Here is a 20,431-nt window from a genome sequence, read left to right on the forward strand (position 1 = left end):
CTTAACTGCATACAACATGCAGGACTGTTTAGGGGATCTGCGCCTAAACTCCGCCCAATGGTGGATGGGGCAGAAACTGCACCTCTAGGATTGTATAGCATCCTGAATGTCCTGTAGTTTGTTTTGCCTGCATCTGGAATTGGGGTTATGGCTTGAGGTTCAGAAGTCAGAGGCACCAGCCAGGGAGGAAGCCCTATTTGCTTGTGCCACTAGAGGTCTCCTCTCCAACTTGCAGGTGAAACTGGGTTCCTGGAAAGGAGACCACTTAGTGCTTCCCATTACAGACCCCACACACTGACTCTCCGCCTCCCAGGTCCCTTGGTAGAAACATTCCAGTCAACTCAACAACTGGAACAGCTGGAAGCTGGGGCATGGCCTGATTCTCCCTCAGCCACACAGCTCAGAATGGGACCCCCTTCTCACCATACTCTGTTAGGCTCTGGTGTGAGATTCACATCAGAACAGGGCTGTTAGCAGGAGTGAGCGGGATCACCACTGCTGGTAAGGCCTCCACACTCTGATCCCATCCCTAATTCTTTCTGCCACTGCAAGACTCAGGAGCAGTAGCTACAGTGCCCAGGAACTGGCGAGAAGCACAGGAGCAGTTTCTCCAACGCGAATTGCTACAAACTACTTGACTTCATCTTTGCAGATAAAGGGAGTGTCTCCCTTCCCCAGGTTTCTCCAACTCTGCTCCCTTTTATATGTTTCCCAAGGAGGGGACGATCACATCCTGGCACATGCTGGAACCAGACGCCTAACAGAAGCCATCTGCCACTTTTTTCAGGGAAAAATAATCCAACTCACTAGGACTTTAGTTTGATCAGTTGGAACAGAGTTTCTGAGTGCAGGCCTGAGCAGGAATCTGCAGAGGCAGGAGGAGAGTATTTCACCTCCATTCATCACAAGTGCATAAAGCACCCTGCAAAAGCAGTGTGTTCACTAGCAACCGTCACCAATGTAATGAGGAGACCGACCGGACCTCTCAAACACTCTGCCACCTACTGGAGGGTGCTGAGCGATGTCACGCACAAAAGTGATTCCTCAGCAGCGTGCAGAGAAGACTCACTGCAGAGATGCCAGGCCAAACGGGGTCTTGGTTCCAAGGGGAATGAGTCAAACTAGCTCGTAATGCGCACTTGACTACATCAAATAGTCTTTGTCAGACTGTACAAAACTGGAAACCACTCTGACTGATAGGCAGTGTCTGCTCAGGAGAGGCCCAACACTGAAACAGCGGGCATCAGAGCCGTAGGGGGAGCCCAGGTCTGGACCAGCAGGGGCTGCTGGACTCTTGGGTCATTACACTAATTGAATCTATTTCCCCATGTTAAAATATCCTCACACCTTCTATGGGTCATCTCGATTATCACTTCAAAGGTTTTTTCTCTCCTGCTGATGACAGCTCATCTCAATTGATTGGCCTCTTACAGTTGGTCTGGCTACTCCCACCTGTTCATGCTCTCTGTATGTGTGTATATATCTCCTCAATATATGTTCCATTCTATGCATCCGAAGAAGTGGGCTGTAGCCCACGAAAGCTTATGCTCTAATAAATTCGTTAGTCTCTAAGGTGCCACAAGTCCCCTTGTTCTTTTTCCTTGGGACTGAGGTGCTTTGCAAGAGTTATGTGCTAGGGGAAAGATGCACAGCATCTGCCTGCACTGGGCTTGGCTCTAAACAGCACTTCATTAACCCAACCCCTCCTATCTCTGAAGAAAATGCATCACATAGACTTAGACTCAACTTCAGGAGACACAAAACAATTCAAACCCAACATGCAGAAACCAGAGCCCTGCCAGGAAATGAACCCTTCTCTTCAGGGATATTCACCAGAGTAAGACACAATCACACAGCTTTTCTAGTAGTGATCCATTGTAGAGCTTCTCTCATCACCCCATAGCAAGTAAGAAGGCGCAAACACTGCAGCCTCTGGCACCTGGAAGAAGGGACAGCAAGAAACACGAGCACAGGGAAAGAAAGAGCTTTATTCATTGCCACCCTGTCTTCATCCAAATCCTATATGAATAGAAACTCTTCAGCAAGGTGTTAGCTGTCAGGTAACCTCTTGATATTTTTATTAAAAATTGTCCTGAAAATGCTCACTCATTTCCCAGTTGCTGCTAGAATTACCAGCCCAAGGTGGTGGAAGTGGAGTGTCTCCCCTAGAACTATTGACTGGAATCAAAAAGTTTGGGAAATTTCTGATACTAGAAAAATTAACTCATCAAGTCAGTTCTACTGGGTAGGAGGAAAAAAGATAACTACTTCGAAATCTGGCAAAACTTTTTGGAATTTACTGGAAGAGGAGGGTCATTGCCACCAAACCTCATAGTTTGAGAGCTTTTTTGAATATTATGGAGGGGAGAAACCCCTTTAACAATATGCAAAATAAAGATATTAAAATAAAGAAAACAGATAGGTGGGAAAAGGAGAAAAGCTTATTATCACACAGAGTTTTGATAGGACAACCAACAAACAGGTTAGGCATCTAAATGTAAGAAAAACAGAAGTCTGGACCTAAATCTAAGAGAATTAAAGACTTTAATCAACACTATCAACTGACCAGACAGAAGAGGAAGAGCAGAAAATCATCACAATATGGGATCAAGACTACAAAAGCTGAAAAAAGCAACTGGTAGCTGGCCTTATCAATACAGCGTTAGGGAGTTCCTTATCTTGTAGAAAGACAGAGAGCCTGCGACATGAAGCCTGAGACCTGGGCTAAAGTAGTAGTCAGGACCTGCTAATACAAAGCAAAGTTAGCAAGTCAGGCTGTGAGCAGAGGTCGGGCTCTGCCTGTATGCAGGCTCACAGACCCTGGCAAGACCAGGGCTGGTATTGCAAAAACACACACATTCCTGAGACGTGCGAGGCACAGGACACTCACACAAGCACATTCCAGAAGGCTGGTACCAGAACTCCCCGATACCAAGTATGGTACAAACACACTCCCCGAAGATAACAGGAACACATTCACCTCTCTTAAAGATACGGTCAGGATGACAGGGTGATGGAGAGAGCGGTTTTGATCGAACCAACAAGGTAGAGGGTGTTAATTAACCACATAAGAGGGGCAATACGCAACTTGTTTGTATTGGAGTATAAAGAGGGGTCTCAGAAGGGGCATCTTTGTCTAGCATAGGGGAAAGGGAAAGTCCCGCCATTCACTGAGCTAGTCCATTGTAATGGGCCTACAATGTTAGTGGTCCTGTAGAGTCTACAGGATACCAGGACTGTGCTTCATTGACAATAAACCTGGCTGGGCGCCTTCGCTGCTAACCCAAGTCTTGTGGTCTTACTGGGAAGTTCGATCAAAGTCTGCTGTGTCAGCTATCTGCGCAGAGCTGGGACAGCATACACCGGAAACACACACAGCCAACGACTGACTATACCTTCGTCAATTTATAATTGTGTACATAACAAGTCTATCTAAGTTGTAAAACAAGTTTTATAAGATTTCTGTTAAAAAGGAATGGATATGTTAATAAATAAAAATTTTTAAAAACAAGAATAGAAACGCTTCAGTGGCACTGAAGGGTTGGCATCGCGGATTCTCCTGATGTGCGTAGCCCCCGTCCAAGATTACATGGCAGTGTGTCTAGCAAAGAAAGGAGGATTTGAAAAAAATGTTGCTTTAAGAAAGATGCACATATTGATCTGCGTGCATCTAATCGGAGAGTTCGCATGTGTGCATGTACACACACATGCACTAAAAATACTACACTGAGAGAACATGAAGGTGACAAACAAGCACTGAAGAGTCAAGAATCTTAACTCTGTCCCTACCATGAGCACATTACAATGAATACTCTGATTAAATGACTACACAAACTCAATGAATATAATAGCACACCAGTCTCTCTCCAGCATTAGAGTATGTCCACACTTGAATTCGGAGTAATCTTTTACCACGTATTACACCCACACAATTGTAAATTCTAGTGTAAGCTCCACACAATTGTTTGTTTCATGACACAAACCATTGCTGCTTGTCAACATTTGTGCCTTGTCTATGCTAGACTTTACAATCATGTGAGTGAACACACAACTAACAAATGTAGATGCATCCTAACTCACAGGTCTAGCATCTCAATGTTTTTTCCATTCTACTTTCATTGCCATAATGGTCCAATCCATCTTTATTGACTTTTTCCATGATAAATTATTCTCCCTTTAGTATGCATTTTAATAATTTAGAAAGAAGCCAGGTATCAGACACATTTTAATTTCAACCATCAACCAAACATTCCTTAGGTGCAACTCAGGGGATGAGGCAGTTAACTATGAAGCTATTTTATCTGTACAGGTTGGTGCCGTTCAGGAACCAGCCAGTTTTCGCTATCGCTCTACGCTGTTACACTTCCAGGGTGTTCTGTCAGAGGGTTTGCTGGGCACTTCTGCACAGGACTCTCCTCGATGCCACCTGGCCTACACACAGTAGCACACAGCCCATGCATGGGGAGGCTTTTTGTATTACGGGGAGACAGCACCGACTCCTATATTTAGCTTGCCCAAAACTTTTTATCACAAAAGATTCTCGTGACCTTTTTTGTGCAAGTCTCCATTGTTTGCAACTGCCCTTTGAAATGTGGCCGGGACAAAGCCCCAAGGACTAGATGTGCCTGTCACTTGTCCCATTACATTCAGGTTTAACTGAATTATAGTACTGGGAATGCCTGGGAGCCATCCGAGTAGCTATAGCAGCTGTGGGGAAGAGAAGAGAACCAGGTCAGGGGCACCATATGAGGCAGGAGAACCCAACCTCCTGGGCTGGAAGTGGGAGGGGGAAAGAATAGAGACACCTGAGCCAGGCCACGGTCCTCTCAACTACCCTTGGACCCAACACGTGGCACTAGTGGCCCATTCCCCATCGTACCCTGATATCAGCAAATATATTTAGTAGTTGAAAGTTCAGGGGCCAAGCTCTGATGTCGCATGAGATGGGACATGCTATTATAGCTGTCCATACAGTAACAAACCGTCTCTCTTTTTAACAACCCCAGGAAATGACATACAGTGACTCTAGTGGTTAGAGCAGAGGGCTGGGAATCAGACCCAGTTCTCCATTGATGCACTGGGTGCCTTTGGGCAGGTCACTCACTTTCTGTGCCTCAGCCTTGAGAATACTGAGCCACCAGTGCAAAGCTAGTGTGCTACAAAGATAAAACTCCCCCCCTTTGGAGGACAGGTGCTGGGTGTGTGTGTGACAGCAACCAGAGCTCTGTGGATTCCAGCACATCCCTGCACCCACACCCAGAGCAGCAAGGGAGTAAAATCCAGGGTTACCAGGTTGGCCAGCCAGGGCTTCTCCAGAGGTTGGAGTCTGGGGCCATGTCTACAATACGAATGCATAAGCAGTACAGGAACACCAATATATCATACCAGCAAAGCGCACCTAGTGTGGACCTAGCTATACCAGCAAAGCCACACTTTGTACTCGTGTAGTAAAACCACCATCCTGAACAAAATAAGCTACCCCGGTAAAGCACAGCATTGCTGGTATAGCCATGTCTACACTAGGAGCTTCTGCCGGCACAGCTCTGAGAGTCAGGACTCACTTCTCCACACCTCAGACAGAAGTAGCTGTGCCAGCAGAAGTGTGTATTGTAGACATAGCCTGGGTTATCTGGAACCCCACGGTGAAGCTAGGATGGAAGTGTGCAGGGAGGAGGGGATGAAAAGGGAGTGGGATCGATTTGGTAGCTGCTCACATTTAGTTTGCACCTTCTTTGCCACTCTGGAAGGAAACAAACGACCTGAGAAAGAAATGGAATGCAATGATTCATTACTCCTGATGTGTGATGATGGCTTAATTATTTTTCTAACTGGGAAGAGACGCTTTCTGACAGCAGGTGCAAATTAATTCTCCGCTGTTTTAAGGAGCGATCGGCCCAGGACAAGTGGAATACTGGAAAACCTAATTAAATCGGGAGCTGAGTGGAATAAATGGAGCGAAGAGTTTGTTTGCACGATGCTGATGGATATTAACGATTCCGGGTGAAGGCACCAGGGCTCCCAGCAGGAGACATAGAGCTGTCTCGGTGCGTTCATCCCCCCAGTTGGGCCTTGACAATTGGGCAGGAGGTGTTGCGACAGTAACTAAGTGCAACTACTGTGCATACACAAAGCCAGGATTCTTCCCAGAAGAAGCATCATCCACAGCCCTGCATGTGCTGAAGGAAGAAGGAAGCAATTAACAGGCTGCAAAGTCAGATATGCAAGCTCCAGGAATCTCACTGGGGGTTCCCGGTCTTGCGCTCAGAACTGATGCCCCCAAGTGAGACAAGAAAGTATCATCCAATTATTGGGAGCTGTCTGCAGATTGTCCAGTCCACTGAGCAGTGGAATCCAACAAAAAATCTGCCCCTCTCTGTTACCCTCGAAAGAGGGTTCTGTCTGGTTTCAGGACTCCTCTCAGGCTTCTGGATCTCCCGTCCCCCTGGTCTCCTTCATAGTACTGTCTGTATTTAATTAGACTCTCTCATTTCAGCTGCAGGTGCAGTATGCAGTTTAAATACAATAGAACAATGTCTATATATCTGCACACACTTTTCAAGAGATTGTCCCAGCACCTACTGTACAGAACCATAAGACATACCCAACACCTAAGGGTTTTCCGAAGAGGGCGGGGGAGCAGCCTGAGGCTGATTCTGAATCTCGTTAGCTCAATGATCAGAAAAGGGAGCTTATGTTGAACAGTTGCCATAGAAACAGTGGACTGTATCTACACTTTCCTAGAGTGATATTGGGGTTCAGTTCTTTTGCCTGCCCTGGCAGTCCAACAAGGCCCCATGCTGATTCCCTTGTCCACCCCACAGGTTCCTCAGTGACCAATCCCAGTTTCAGATGCACCCATCTCTGGTGCACAGCTAACTGTGTGTTCCCTTTGGGTCTCACACAGCTCCCAGCCCCCCAGGAGCTCTGCTTGTAGACCACTATTCACAATATATATATAATGATTTCAATGGAGTCCAGCCAGGGCTGTCCCTAGCTATTCTGGGGCCCTACGCAGCCCCCCCTCACCCCTTCCTGCCCCGCAAAGGCCTCTGCAGGGGAGTGGAGAGGGGGCTGGCCCCAGGCCTCCGTGGAGGGGGCAGGGCTGGCTTGGGAAGCAGGGGGAACCGCTGTGCAGGCCCAGCCCGACCCTGCTGCAGTCCTCAGGGGTGGGAAGAGGCAGGGCTGGGGCGGAGCAGGGGCATGAAGGGGCAGGGTGGGGACAGAGCAGGATGGGGGCTTTGGGGAAGAGGCAGAGCAGGGGCTGGAGCACCACGCAGCTGCGCAGGACACCAGGAAACGTGGTGTCCCACATTTCCTGGTGCCCTATGCAGCTGCATACTTTGCGTATGGGTAAGGACAGCCCTGAGTCCAGCTAATGGCTACATCTTAGGGCATCTGGAAATAGAGAGTGAAGGGCACTCCCTTGGCACTCACTCCCCCATTGCTCATAGTTAGCTGTGCTTTATATAACATTTGCAAACTACACGCCAAAGACAAATAAATGACAGCATCCCTTCATCTCCACAGCATCTCTCTTCATTCCCCCCATTACAATGCCCTGTCTCCTGACACACTCCATGCACCCCCTCTTCTCCTGATTCCCTACCCCCTCCAGGAGTCCCCTTTTAAAATCAGGTAGCACCGCAGCACAGCTCCATGTCATCCAGTCCACTGCATCCTCACCAGACTCCTTCCTAGGCTCTTCCTACCCCCAATTCCATAACTGGAGTCAGTCGCAGGTTATTATTAAGTTTTACAAGCAATTGGAAGCCTGGCTGTGTACGCATGGGTGACAGCTCTGCGAGTGCAGGCCCAGAAAGCCATAGGGAACAGGAAAAAAAGTAAAGCCTCCCTGCCTGCTGTCCATAACCCCTCTCTACCAGGAGGTTTGGAGATCTGTGCCATTTCCCCAGTAGTACTCCTCATCCCCACTGAAAGGCCCCTCTCCTCAGCCAATGCAACAAACCAAACCAAACATGGTGTTTCTAGACCTGCCCATTCTAGGATATCATGTAGGGCTGCCCAGAGCAGGGGCAAAAGAGGCAGTTTGGCCCAGGCTCCCCACAGATCGAGTGGTGTTGCAACCCTGCACACAGGGCTGCCGTGCCACTCAGGTTTTGCCCCAGGCCCCCAAAAACCTCTATGTAGCACTTATTTGTTTATTTAGCGTGTGCATAGTCATCTAGCCCAACGATGGCATCTGCAGTGGCGTGATGCAGTTCTTCTAGGCCACCGCTGAACCTAGTCAGCAAGCATTCATTGACAATGTGCGTCATCATTTCTCTTGTGCCGCAGCTGCACAAATGGGTGTCACTAAGGCCCCAGCGATACTGGTTGGCTGCACAGAGACCTTGCCCGGTTTGGAACCTGTTCAACAGGGACCACTGGCGATGGGGCAGGTCAAAACCAGGCGGGCAAACTGTGGGGTCAGCGACGAGGGACTGGTTGGGGATTATAACAGATAACCATTCCTCTCGCCAGAGTGTTTCTGCCCTAACATCCTGGCGTGGCGGATGAGACCATAATGGGCGACGTGACAGCAGACGTGCAGCTGGTGGTTTAAAAAGGACATTATGCAGCGGCAGGCTTGAGTTGGCACATACTTTCTCCAGTAACTTGCCATGGCAACCTCTCGTCTGATATGAGGAGGAGCAATATTGCTCAGAACTGGAAGTCATGGGAGTGGAGTTGGATGCAGGGTGCCAGAGATGATGCGCATGGCGGCACATAACTGTGTATCCACCAGTTTGGTGTGTGACGATCGGTTCCAAACTGGTGCGCAGTGCTCCGCCATCGAATATGAGGTGGCAAGAGCGGACGTCTGCGAAGTTGGAGCATGAGCACCGCATGACGAACTTGCCTGGTTGCTAAGAAGATTGTTGCGCGTCTTAACTTTAGCTGCTGTCTTCTTCAGGTGGGCATGATAACTCCAGGGCCGGTGCTACCATTAAGGCAAACTAGGCGGTTGCCTAGGGCGCCAAGATTTGGGGGCACCAAAAAGCGGTGCCCCCATTGTTTTTTTTACAGCGTTCCTGGGCTGGGCTGCCAGCGGCGCGCTGACATGTGCAGCTCAGACTCCCTCTCCCAGCGCAGCGGCCGCTCCACTTCTCCTGTCTCCCAGACTTGCGGCGCCAATCAGCTGTTTGGTGCCACAAGCCTGGGAGGGGAGGAGAATTAGAGCGGGGGCGGCATGCTTGGGGAGAAGGCAGAGCAGAGGTGAGCTGGGGTGGGGAACTGCTGCACGGATCCCTGGGGGGGGGGGGGGAAGCTGCCGCGGAGGGGCACCTCAGGGCGGGAGGGGACCTGCCACGGGTGGGGGGGGGGAGCCTCAGGGCAGAGGGGAGCGGGGAGCTGCCGCAGGGCTGGAGGGGGAGGGGTAGGGTGACCAGATGTCCCGATTTTATAGGGACAGTCCCGATTTTTGGGTCTTTTTCTTATATAGACTCCTATTACCCCCCACCCCCATCCCGATTTTTCACATTTGCTATCTGGTCACCCTAGGGAGGGGGCGCAAGGTGGAAGTTTCGCCTAGGGCGCAAAACTTCCTAGCACCGGCCCTGGGTAACTCAGTGTGTGGTCTAAGGTCACACCTAGGTAGATCGGTTCTATTTCATGCTTCACCTTCTGACCATTCAGATAAACATTCAGTTCTCAGGTTGCGCTGGCGTGGTGAAGATGGAACAAACTGGACACTGTTTTTATGATGCTTGGCTGGAGGCGCCAAGTCTTGCAGTAGTCAGCTAACTTTACCATGTCCCAGTTTATGGTGGCATCAAGCTCGTGAAAGGTCTGGGCCTGGATACCGCAACAGATGTTGTCTGCGTAAATGAACTTCTGTGACACTGTTGTTGGCAAGTCACTGATGTAAAGGTTGAACAGGGATGGAGAAAGCACAGAGCCCGGGGGTAACCCATTGCTCTGTCGTCTCCAAGCACTCGTCTTCTCCCCCATATGGACCCTCAACTGCCTATTACGGAGGAACAGTTCACTGATTTCATGAGCCAAATAGAACGTGAAAATCTTTCCACGACAGCTTTCAGGGAAACGTTCAGAGCAGCGGCACTTTACACCCCCTTCCTTTATTTTTAACAAACTCCCCAAAAAAAACTTCCCTGGGAGGAAATGCAGAATTTCAGGGAGATATGTTATCTGTTTCTTTTGGCGGCGGTGGAGGGGTGGGGGAGGGGGTGTTTAAAAAAACCCAGACCTATAATGGGAAACTGGCTCCAACTTTCACCAGACAGCAGCTACCCCTGCTCCATAACTACACTATCGGGGAGAGGCACTGCTCCGAGAGACAGGCGGTAGTTATGTTTCAGCTAATGCCTATGGTGCCACTGGGGTGACACTCTTGTAATTACATGGCTACAAATGTTGAGCCTGGTTCATTTGGCCACAGGGATTCATCTCCAGGGCAGTTCTGGGGAGCATATTTTTCTCAGCATTTGTGGTCCTGGATTAGGGAACATCCTGGTTCTCTCTCAGAGGCGCAGAGAGAGCACCCAGGGCTTGGGATGCCGATTAAAGTCTCTGCAGCATCCTGCTCAGGCTGGCAATTGCAGTTCTGTGGTGCATAAGCAGCTTGGAGGCGCTTGCTGTCCGTCACTCTGACAAGCTCTTGCGCTAGCACATCCCTGGCTGCCCAGTGCTATTGCTTAGCAGACCTTAAAGCCAGAGAGAATATTCAGCACTCTACATTCACAGAGAGTTGCACGAAGAGAGTCAGGCAAGGCCACAGCTATTCTCGGCCACACACGCCTACCACTGTGCCAATGGGAAAAGGTGACTAGTTACTGGTCAGAGACAGCTGCTTCCAAGCCCAGAAGATGCAGAACTAAAAATGCGGGGAAATCAGCTGCAGGAGGTTAAATGGGATCCCCCCACAATTCTGCTTGGTCTTTCCTCTACCCAGGAATAGTTCCACCAAATGAGCTAGACATTTATACCTGCCCCAGGCAGACCCAAGAACCTTTTGTGGATATTTAGTCCCACTCTCTTCCTGCTGCTGCTAGCGTGTAATAACCTGGGCTGCCATCCTAGCAACGGGTACCCACCCAGAGTTCTCCTGCCACCCCCCAGATGCCAACACAGTTACCCTCCCAGCCTCCCCTTCCCCAATTTCTGAATTGCACCTGTGTAGCTGTTCCTCTGCCTCTCACCCCTTCCCTCTCCAATTCAGAAGTGGAAGCAATGTTGGGAGAAAGAGCCTAAATGGCTTCTTGTTTTTCTGTTTCTCCCATCATTAAATCCCCTCTTCATCCCTAGGAGTTTGGAATTACGTACAAGTTAATATGTTTCTGGTTCCACCCAAATACTGCTAATTAACAAACAGGTCCCCTCAATTCTGTTTAATGCCTACACATGTAATGCAATTACCTGCTTCCCAAAGCCATTAAAAACCACAGAAAATTAGCTGAAGCAGGTGATAAAAACATTCTTTTATAGATTCACAAAATAAGCTGATCACAGGACAGTCAGATCCTTGCCCTGCAGTCCACAGCATGCCCTGCTTTCACAAGGGGCCAAGACCCTTCATCCTGCAGCCAATTTACTCCTCTTAAAGAGAAGATGGGAAATATCTGTTGGGAAAACTGGGTTTTATCCTGCTGTGTGGCTTAAACTCAAGTTCTGACTCACATGAAAACTGGGCTCATTGCTCAAGCTCACATATCCTGAGCAGTCAACAAGAAACCAAGCCTATAATTAGAATGAAACCCACTAAAGCAACAAGGCTGAGCCCCAGAGATTAGTCCCTGACGGGCAGGGTTCCCAAGTACCTTGGCCATCTGCTGTATAAGCAGAACAGATAACTGGTGCTGGCCCATATATACATGAAGACAATAACAAACCTGCTACATCCAAGAAGAATCCAGCCGAACATATGCCAGAAGCATGCAGGGCAGAAATACATGGGGGCACACTAGGGTTGCCAACTTTCTAATCGCACAAAACCAAACACTGCTGACCCACCCCAAGGCCCTGTCTCTTCTCTGAGGCCCCGCCCCTGCTCCATCCCCCTCCCTCCATCGATCGCTCTCACTTATTTTCACTGGGCTGGGGCAGGGGGTGTGGGAGGGGGTGAGGGCTCCGGTTGGGGTGCGGTCGGTGATGCAGGGGTTGGGATGCAGGAGAGGGCTCCGGGCTGGGGCACAGGGTTGGGGTGTGGGCTCTGGGGTGGGGCGGAGGATGAGGGGTTTGGGGTGCAGGAGGGGACTCCTGGTTGGGGCAGGAGGTTGGGGTGCGGGGTCCCGGCAGCGCTTCCTGCAGCTCCCAGGAAGCGGCTGCCAGGTCCCTTCAGTGCAGACCATAGGTGCATGGGCGGCCCAGGAAGCTCCGTACGCCGCCCTCGCGTTCATGCCCCACAGATCCCATTGGTTGCAACTCCTGGCCAATGGGAGCTGCAGAGCCGGCACTGGGGTGGGGGGCAGCGCGTGGAGCCTCCCTGGCTGCCCATGAGCCTACGGGCCGCAAGGACCTGGCGGCAATTTCCAGGAGCTGCGCGGAGCTAGGGCAGGCAGGGAGCCTGCCTTAGCCCTGGGCACCCGCTGCGCCACCAACTGGACTTTTAATGGCCCGGTCAGCAGTGCTGACTGGAGCCCCCAGGATCCCTTTTCGACGAGGTGTTCTGGTCAAAAAATGGATGCCTGGCAACCCTAGGGCACACAGAAAGGGTTAAATCTGCCCATCGGTGAAATTCCAGAGAGAAAGAGGGAAAAAGTAAAACAGGAGCAATGAGGCTGGTGCCCAGGGGAGAAAGGCACCTGCCTGCTTCCTTGACACAGAATCATTTCATAGATTTCCAAGGCAAGAAGGGATCATTATGACCATCTGATCCAACAACCTCTTGCATATCCCCAGGCCAGGGATCCCCACCCAGAGAACCTAGTGATTGATGCAGCAATCCAAACAACTGGTGGTGGAGCTACACCGTCTCTTTTAGGAAGCCAACCAGTCCTGACCTAAAGCACCCATCTGATGGAGAATCCGCCCTAGGTAAACTGTTCCAATGGTTAATTACCCTCAGTGTTAAAAATCTGCACCTTAGCTCCCATTTCAATTGGTCTCATTGCAACTTCCAGCCACTGGATCTTGTTAGGCCTTTTCCAGCAGATTAAAGAGTACTGTGATATTAGCAGGGCCGCCCGGGGGGGCAGAAAGGGGGGGAGGCAGCGGGGGGCAGGCAAGTGGGGCAATTTGCCCCAGGCCCCACAGAGGCCCCATGAGCCCTGGCCAAGAATCCCTTCCCTGGCTACTCACCTGGCGGCGGTCTGAGTCTTCGGCGGCACTTCAGTGGCGAGCCCTTCAGTCGTTCCGGGTCTTCGGCGGCATTTCAGCAGCGGGCCCTTCAGTGCTGCCAAAGACTCGGAGCGCCGCCCAGTGAGTACAAGCACTGCAGCAGATGGCGCCTTTTTTTATGTCCGCTCCCACACTTTGCCCCAGGCCCCCTGAACCCTCTGGGCGGCCCTGGATGTCAGGGTCTTCTCTACTCTACACTTTACAAAGTTAACATATGGCTTCTCTCCACGGTATAGGATTCTAAACAACCAACAGGAAATACCAGTCCAGCCATAGATCTGGACTTGGGGTCAGGTTTTGTCAATCAACCAGCTTCTCTTCCTCTCCTCAGAAAAACATCTCATTCAACACCCAGGGCACAGCGTATGGGGAAGCTTCCACACAGAGGGAGTGCTGAAAAGCAATGACAGAATGCACTCCTACCAATGAGGAGCACAATCGGCAGCAAGGAGGAGGGCTGTAGAAGCATGGAACAAACTTCCCTGCTTCCCAGCACAGGGACCAGGCAGAGTCCCCAAGCGTTCCCAGTTACACAGGGAAAACCCAGTCAGTGCCCAGCAAAGCATGATTCTTGACCTAGCTGCCTTTTTTAAAAACACTCATGGACAACTTTCTTGTATGGGAATAAAATAGAGAAAATACTAGGGACACTGCCCACATTACTATGTGCAATCCAGATGTTGACAGCTATTCTCTAGCAACTCACAACAGGCAGCCTCACTCTGCCCAGCCTCAGATGCTAGGCCCCGAAGTCCAGCTATAAATGTTCTTCTGGAATTTTAGCAGCTACCAGCTCCCTTCCCATAGTAGCAAATACCTGCTACTCCAGCTGTGCAACCAAGGCATTTGCATTTGACACTCTTGGCAAATGAATCCAACTGACATTTGCTTTGCAAATGGAAGGCGAAAGGATGTACACAAACAGGGGTTCACAGTGTCTCATGAGGTTCACAGGCCAGCCACTGGGGCCCTGGGTTCAAATCCTGAAGGTGGTGATAAATTTGCAAGTCTTAGCCCTTAGCAAATGATATTTCTCCACATCACACAACCACAATGTCATTGGCAGAGTTGTGTCGGTCCAGAACAGGAAGATGCCAAAGGATGTCAGAAGTCAGGACCAAGATACCCTGGCAGAGCTATCTTGGGGCAGACTGCATAGCAGACACCTGGCTTGAGGTGGTGCTTTTAGTCACTCTGTTTCGTGAGCACCAGTCATCATTTCAGTAACCCAATCCAATGACAATGGGCACCATTCCCGAGAGCCCAGAGTACCCTCCGGTGACAAAGAGGAACCCTTCCACACAAGAACTTCTGGTAAATGTAAATCGGGAACAGCCTCTCAGAGCAGGACGCAAATCACTGTAAACAAAGTCTCTGTTGCTGTGGAAACCATTAAAAATAGATTCCCCACACTCCCCCCTTTGTGCTGGGTTTTATACAGCTGGGTTCCTTCATTCCACATTATTATTACTTTTTAATTATGAATAATTTCCTCCCTTCTATAGGAAGATGGATTAAAACTCAGAACTTTGCAAACGAAGCCCCTTTAGGATATATTTCAATATGCCAACGAAGGCAAGCCCACATTCTGTAGTGTTTATGCCACAGGGTAAAATCTCTCTGCAATTAACCCTTCTCATTCCATGCTTCCTCCTAGCTTCCCTTTTCTCCACCCAGGAAGCTAGCTGGCTTTCGCCTGCTCCTCAACAAAGTTTGCTCAAGAACAAAATCAAACAAAGGCACAGGAACTATGACACTTCGGGTGAAACCCCTTTCTGCAAAGGGATCAGCACAAGGCCCAAGCACCACATAAGTCCCTCTTCAACCCTGTGAAGTTCGTGCATGATTGTATTATTGTCACTCTTGCCTGCCCTCTTCCCCTCCACCCCGCTTTGTCTGTTATGACCCCTTACTCACTAGGTTCAGTTAAATTTAGTGTGTATGCTCTTCAGGCCAGGAACCCTGCATCCCTTGGTTTATGAGGCTTCCAACATATCCAGGTGCTCATATAAGAAGAAACACCACCACTGTTGCTCATGGCTTCACATCCACCCACCCAGTGCCCCTAGCACTAAGCTACCCACAGGGCAAGGATCGAGCACAGAGAGATAGGAGACAGATTTCCCCAATGGGAATGGTGCTGCTACCTCCTGTCTTACGGAGGAGCAACGAAATACTATTTAATGGTTCTGTCCTGGAGCTTTCCTCTGAGGATTGGGATTCTCAACCTTAACCCTACAAAGCAGAGTGAGTGTTTGCAGCAATCCTCCACTTTTCTATCACACCCCTTTCTACGCAGAACTCAGGCTAGCCTAGTAAAATGCCTGCTTTAGCCCGGCCCAGCCCAGAGACCTGTTCCAAAGCCTGCAGGAACCACTGAACCAATCATTGTTTGCACTCGCCAAGCCTTGGTACAGGAAATTCTCCCAATCAGGAATGATGCCAAAGGACTGGAGCACACTGAACAGCTGTTGCCCAGCATCAGCACAGCCAGGAATTCAGGAAGCAACTTGTACACATCCCCCAGTGCAGCATGCCTGCTAGCAAATGGAAATGCAAGGCTCTATCCAAGGGTGAAGAAAGAGTGAGATCATGAAGGCTGCCCTGTTACCCTGTGGAAAATTATTTACCAGGCTTTTATTTTCGATTTAAGTGAAGTTCATGCTGACAAAGAGTGCCAGATGGACAAACACTGGTAACCAACACTCTCTATCCCCAGGACAGAGCAAAGGCCGCAGCAGGGCAAGCTTCCTATACGCTGCCCTGTCAATGTGCTTCCCCTTTGCCCACCTGTAGGGGTGAGAGGAGAGTTCAGGTTCCAGAGTCCATTCAGTCCCTAAGCTCTGCTTAATCTGCTGAGTGCTGATTGTGCAGGTGGGTTGGACAAGGTGGCACCTGTCCAGAAGGCACTGGATTGAGATTATGAAGAGATCTCACACAGGATCACTAAACAGTTGTCTGCATCAGCAGAACGACAGAACAAGTTACAAAGCTAAAGAGATGCACAAATCTCAAAGCCCTCTACAAACCAGAGCTCCTGCTTTAGAGAAGGGAGGGAGTGCTCTGGTGCCTTCCAGAACAGGGGGTCCAAATGGGGCTGTGTGTACCACTGGTGGTACGTGAGTTTGATGAGCCAATCCTTCACTTCATAAGTTGCTTAAGAAGGTGGTACATGAACTAAAAGTTTGGGAGCCACTGTTGTAAAGCAAGATTCTCACAAGAGTCAGGGGCATGATTTCATTACCTCCTGTTGTCTCTCTTAGGTCAAGTAATGCACTACCTCACAATACCCACCCCCTTTCCTGGGCAAATCCCCATGCATCCCAACAGAAACATGGAACCCCTTTACTTGCACTAATGGCAGTTCAGAGGTCAGTTTCCTCTGTCACGGTCTGACTCGTAACTTTGGCCCCAAGTACAAATGCTGTAGAAATATTATTCAGAGCTGATAAGGCCCAACGGGACCATAGTCTGAGCCCTTGTGGCACACAGGCCAGAGAACCTCCCCAATAATCTCTGCAACAGGCCCAGAATTCCTGTTTGAGCCACAGAGTATCATTTGGACAGATATCAGTGTTGGAGAATTCACCATGTCCCTAGGTAATTTGTTCCAATGGCTATAATTACCCTCACTAGTATAAACATTCACCGTATTTGTTGTCTGAATTTGAATAGCTGCAGTTTCCAACCATTGGATCTCATTAAGCCTTTTTCCACTAAATTAAAGAACCATCTACTATTAGAAATCTCTTCTCCATGTAGTTATACTTTTAAACCATCATCAAGTCACTTCTTAGCTTTCTCTTAGATAAACTAAACTCCCGATGAGGCAGGCTTTTCAGACCTCAAATAATTTTTGTAGCTCTTTTCTGACCCCTTTCCAATTTGTCAGCATCCTTTTTGAAGTGTGGACACAGCATCCAGTAATGGTCTCACTTATGCCATATACAGAAGTCATGCCACTTCTCTACTCTTACTTGCATATTCGTATCATGGACATTAATCATATTCATCCTGAGGACTCAATGGGCTGCCAGGGGAAGCATTTTAACAGCCAAGGACATCAAGTCAAAACCTACTGGCCTGAGTGGATATGAAAAAGGAGCCTACTCTGGGCATGTGTCCGGGACTTAGTCACCAAGGCTGGAGAGATGTTGTTCTCTTGGTGGATGGAGATTCTGAATCCTTTATGCTTAAAATATTGGCTATTAAAATATTTCAACAGCAGCTACCGCAAAGCTGACACATGATTTGTTCTTAGCATCCAGGCCCAAGGAGTTAGGAGGGGGAGCCAGAGGCACCAGTAAGGAGCCTCCTTGTCCCAATTGCTCTGTCAGTGTCAGTTTCCTAGAGGCAAGCTCCCAAAACACCACACCTTGCTGGTGACTGGATGGGGAGCGAGGGAGCAGAAGTCCTCCATCCCCTTGAACTAATGAAGTTGTGGCATCAGCAGGACTTCCTCTCTCCTCAGCTTGCTCAAACAACAGATCAGGCATTGTTGCTGTGAGCAGATAGGAGAAGCAACTTGTCCAAATAAAGTAGAAATTAAAGAGCAATACCCCCAAACTACTGCAAAGTATTGGGAATTCATCTATACAGGAGCCTGGCAGCCAAACAACAACAGAGACTGAGGAGTTTGTCAGGGCTTTTTAATACAGAAAGAATCTCTGGTGTGTTTCAGCTTTTCAGAATCATCAAACAGCCGGGAAGGAGGTGTGAGAGGAAGTCCCCCCTGGAGATACCTCCCACTAACACTCCCTGAGAGCACCTGTGTGGCACTCGTACTACTGTGTAACTGAAGAGTTCACCAGAGACATAATATGCAGCCTCTGCCTCCCCAGCTCAGCCCTTAAAGGCGCCCAGCTAAATTCCCTCTGGTCTCCAACAAGTCTGCATTCTCATAGGACCCCCGCTGCTCCTGGACTGCAAACTGGGCATTCGCTAAAAAGCTGAGGGAGAACAATGTGAGGCTATGTGCTCTTGGTGATGCTGCTGGCAGGCAGGCCACACTTCATTCTCTCTCACACCCACAGACATGGAAGGCAAGCAATTTAATACAAGCCCCATCATACTAGCACAGACCCCAGTTCCATTTGATAATTCTCCTGCAAACCACGTGAATGCAGAGAGAGTGTTTTTGTTAACGTCCTCATGGAATTAAATCATCCAAGAACAGACTCTGGCCTTGGGATGAGGGGTAAGACAGAAATGCAAAAGGCACCAGGCCAGGGGCAATACTTACAGTTTGTCTTGATCCAGACAGCAAATCCGCTCCGATCAGACCTGCCTTTAGAAAAAGAGAGAGGGGAAAGGTTTGTGCTGGGAATGCTGCGAGGCACAGAAATCCCACAAGTCCTCCCTTACCTGCAAAGAAGAGGGAGAAAGCAAGCAGCATCCCTCAGTTCTGGGTGTGTCTGGCAAGGAAAGGCAGGGGGAGACAGAACCAACTTTCTATACTCTCAATCAGATGGGGGCCACAGCCCAGCTAACATTGCAGCCTTATTTAATTCACAGAAATTATATTCACATTCTGCTAGACAAATAGATTTTACAAGCCCTCAGTTAAATGTGGGTAATTATGGTTGCCTGCGTCGGGGGACAGCCCTGCCCTGGCTCTGGAGGAGGAAGCACATCCCAATTCCACTAATGCTGTAAATTAGCAGGGCAGCAGACTAATTACCAGTGATTTCATTTCCCCTCTCACTCTCTCCTCTTTCTGTGGGCTACTGCATTCTCTCTCTCCCCCCCACTGTGTGTGTGTGTGTTCAGGCATATGTTCCTGTTAATGGGGCTTCTGTCACTTCATCTGCTGGTGGAGATTATTTTATCTTGGGAACCCTCTTCTCTCAGTGTCAGACCAGAGACTTTCAACTCTAAATCATCAACGGGGGGAACAATCTGTTGTAGGGAAACGAAAAATGAAAACGTCAACTTTTTGGTGGCAACTGTTGTGCTCAGCAGTGTCTGTGATGAAGGCTCTGGCAGTGATGAACAAGGTGGGAGGGACCCTGACAGGACCTGGCCTGGCCTGACAACTCAGGGAGCGGGATGGCTCCATGCACACATGCTCAAGGGCAGGGGTGAGGCTGCAGTCATTTATTACATCATGTGCATGAAGCAGAGACAATGCAGGATTGGGACCTGCAAAGGGATGGGGGCAAGAGGATGAGGGGGAGCAATGCCTTTGGCCAGTATTAAATCTAAGTGGAGAAGGATAGAAAGTCATTGTGTGAATCCACTGTTAACAGGAGATGCCAAATATGCTTCTGTCTAGTGTGGGGCCGAGGAAGCCCTTGGAGCAAGCTGTGGGAGACACAGTCTTCTTCCTGTACAGAGGCAGAGGCAAGCATTATGGGGACAGACCCAAGTACCATATACATGGTGTTTGACATCTCCAAACACAATACAAACACTAACTATTCTTCATACTCCCCAGGAAGGAGGGAGGTTTTACCCCCATTTTATAAAAGGGGAAACTGAGGCACAAAACAGGGGAGTGACTTGCACCGAAGGGCAAACAATGAGCTGCAAAAAGAACCCAAGAGAGTCCTGGCCCCTACCTCAAGACTTAGCGCACCAGACCTGGCTGTCTTTCTTCAATTATGCCCCTCTTGAGTACACAGCAGCTTTCACATTGTGCAGCAGTGAGATTTCAAAGCCAGATGTCACAAGCCCTCCTGGAGGAGGAGGAGCCAGAGAACACCTTCACCTTGTCCCATGGTGGGCAGGGAGGAGGGTGACACCCTATGGCCCATCCCTGGGCTTCAGAGACATTCTCACTTCCCACCCACCTGACACTTCTGCAATACGACACTAGGGACTGGACATTTTTCCCATTAGGCCAACGAGTAGCCCTGTGATGGGAACAGCTGGGGTTCACTGCTGTTCAAGTTTGGCCTAATACTCCCTGTATGAGGGCACAAGCCCAGCCCTGAAAGCTTCTTCACTGCTCCAGGGCTGTGCCTGCCCTTGGAGCCCTCACCCTAGTCCTGTGAGGAGCTACCCGATTTCCGGTCTTCACCTTGGGGTGTCAGGGGGTCCCCAGGCCACCTGCAATACTTCTGTTAGTCTTAAAGGTGCCACAGGACCCTCTGTTGCTTTCTGCAATTGAGATTCAGTTGAGCTGTACAGAATT

At 49.5% G+C, this 20,431-nt stretch overlaps 1 protein-coding gene across 10 annotated transcripts in view; it reads right to left on the bottom strand.

The window, feature by feature from the left end:
- The window catches only part of RBFOX3 (RNA binding fox-1 homolog 3), a 333,267-nt gene that overhangs the window by 193,123 nt on the left and 119,713 nt on the right, over window positions 1–20,431 (bottom strand). For 8 of the 10 annotated variants that reach the window (XM_054048048.1, XM_054048047.1, XM_054048040.1 and 5 more), the window contains exon 3: window positions 18,539–18,583. The gene's annotated coding sequence lies outside the window, so the exon portion shown is untranslated. The remainder of the gene's footprint in view (window positions 1–18,538; window positions 18,584–20,431) is intronic. The other 2 variants (XM_054048042.1, XM_054048041.1) reach the window with 1 other exon arrangement.

Source organism: Malaclemys terrapin, chromosome 13, assembly GCF_027887155.1.
Source record: "Malaclemys terrapin pileata isolate rMalTer1 chromosome 13, rMalTer1.hap1, whole genome shotgun sequence".
NCBI classification, from domain to species: domain Eukaryota; kingdom Metazoa; phylum Chordata; order Testudines; family Emydidae; genus Malaclemys; species Malaclemys terrapin.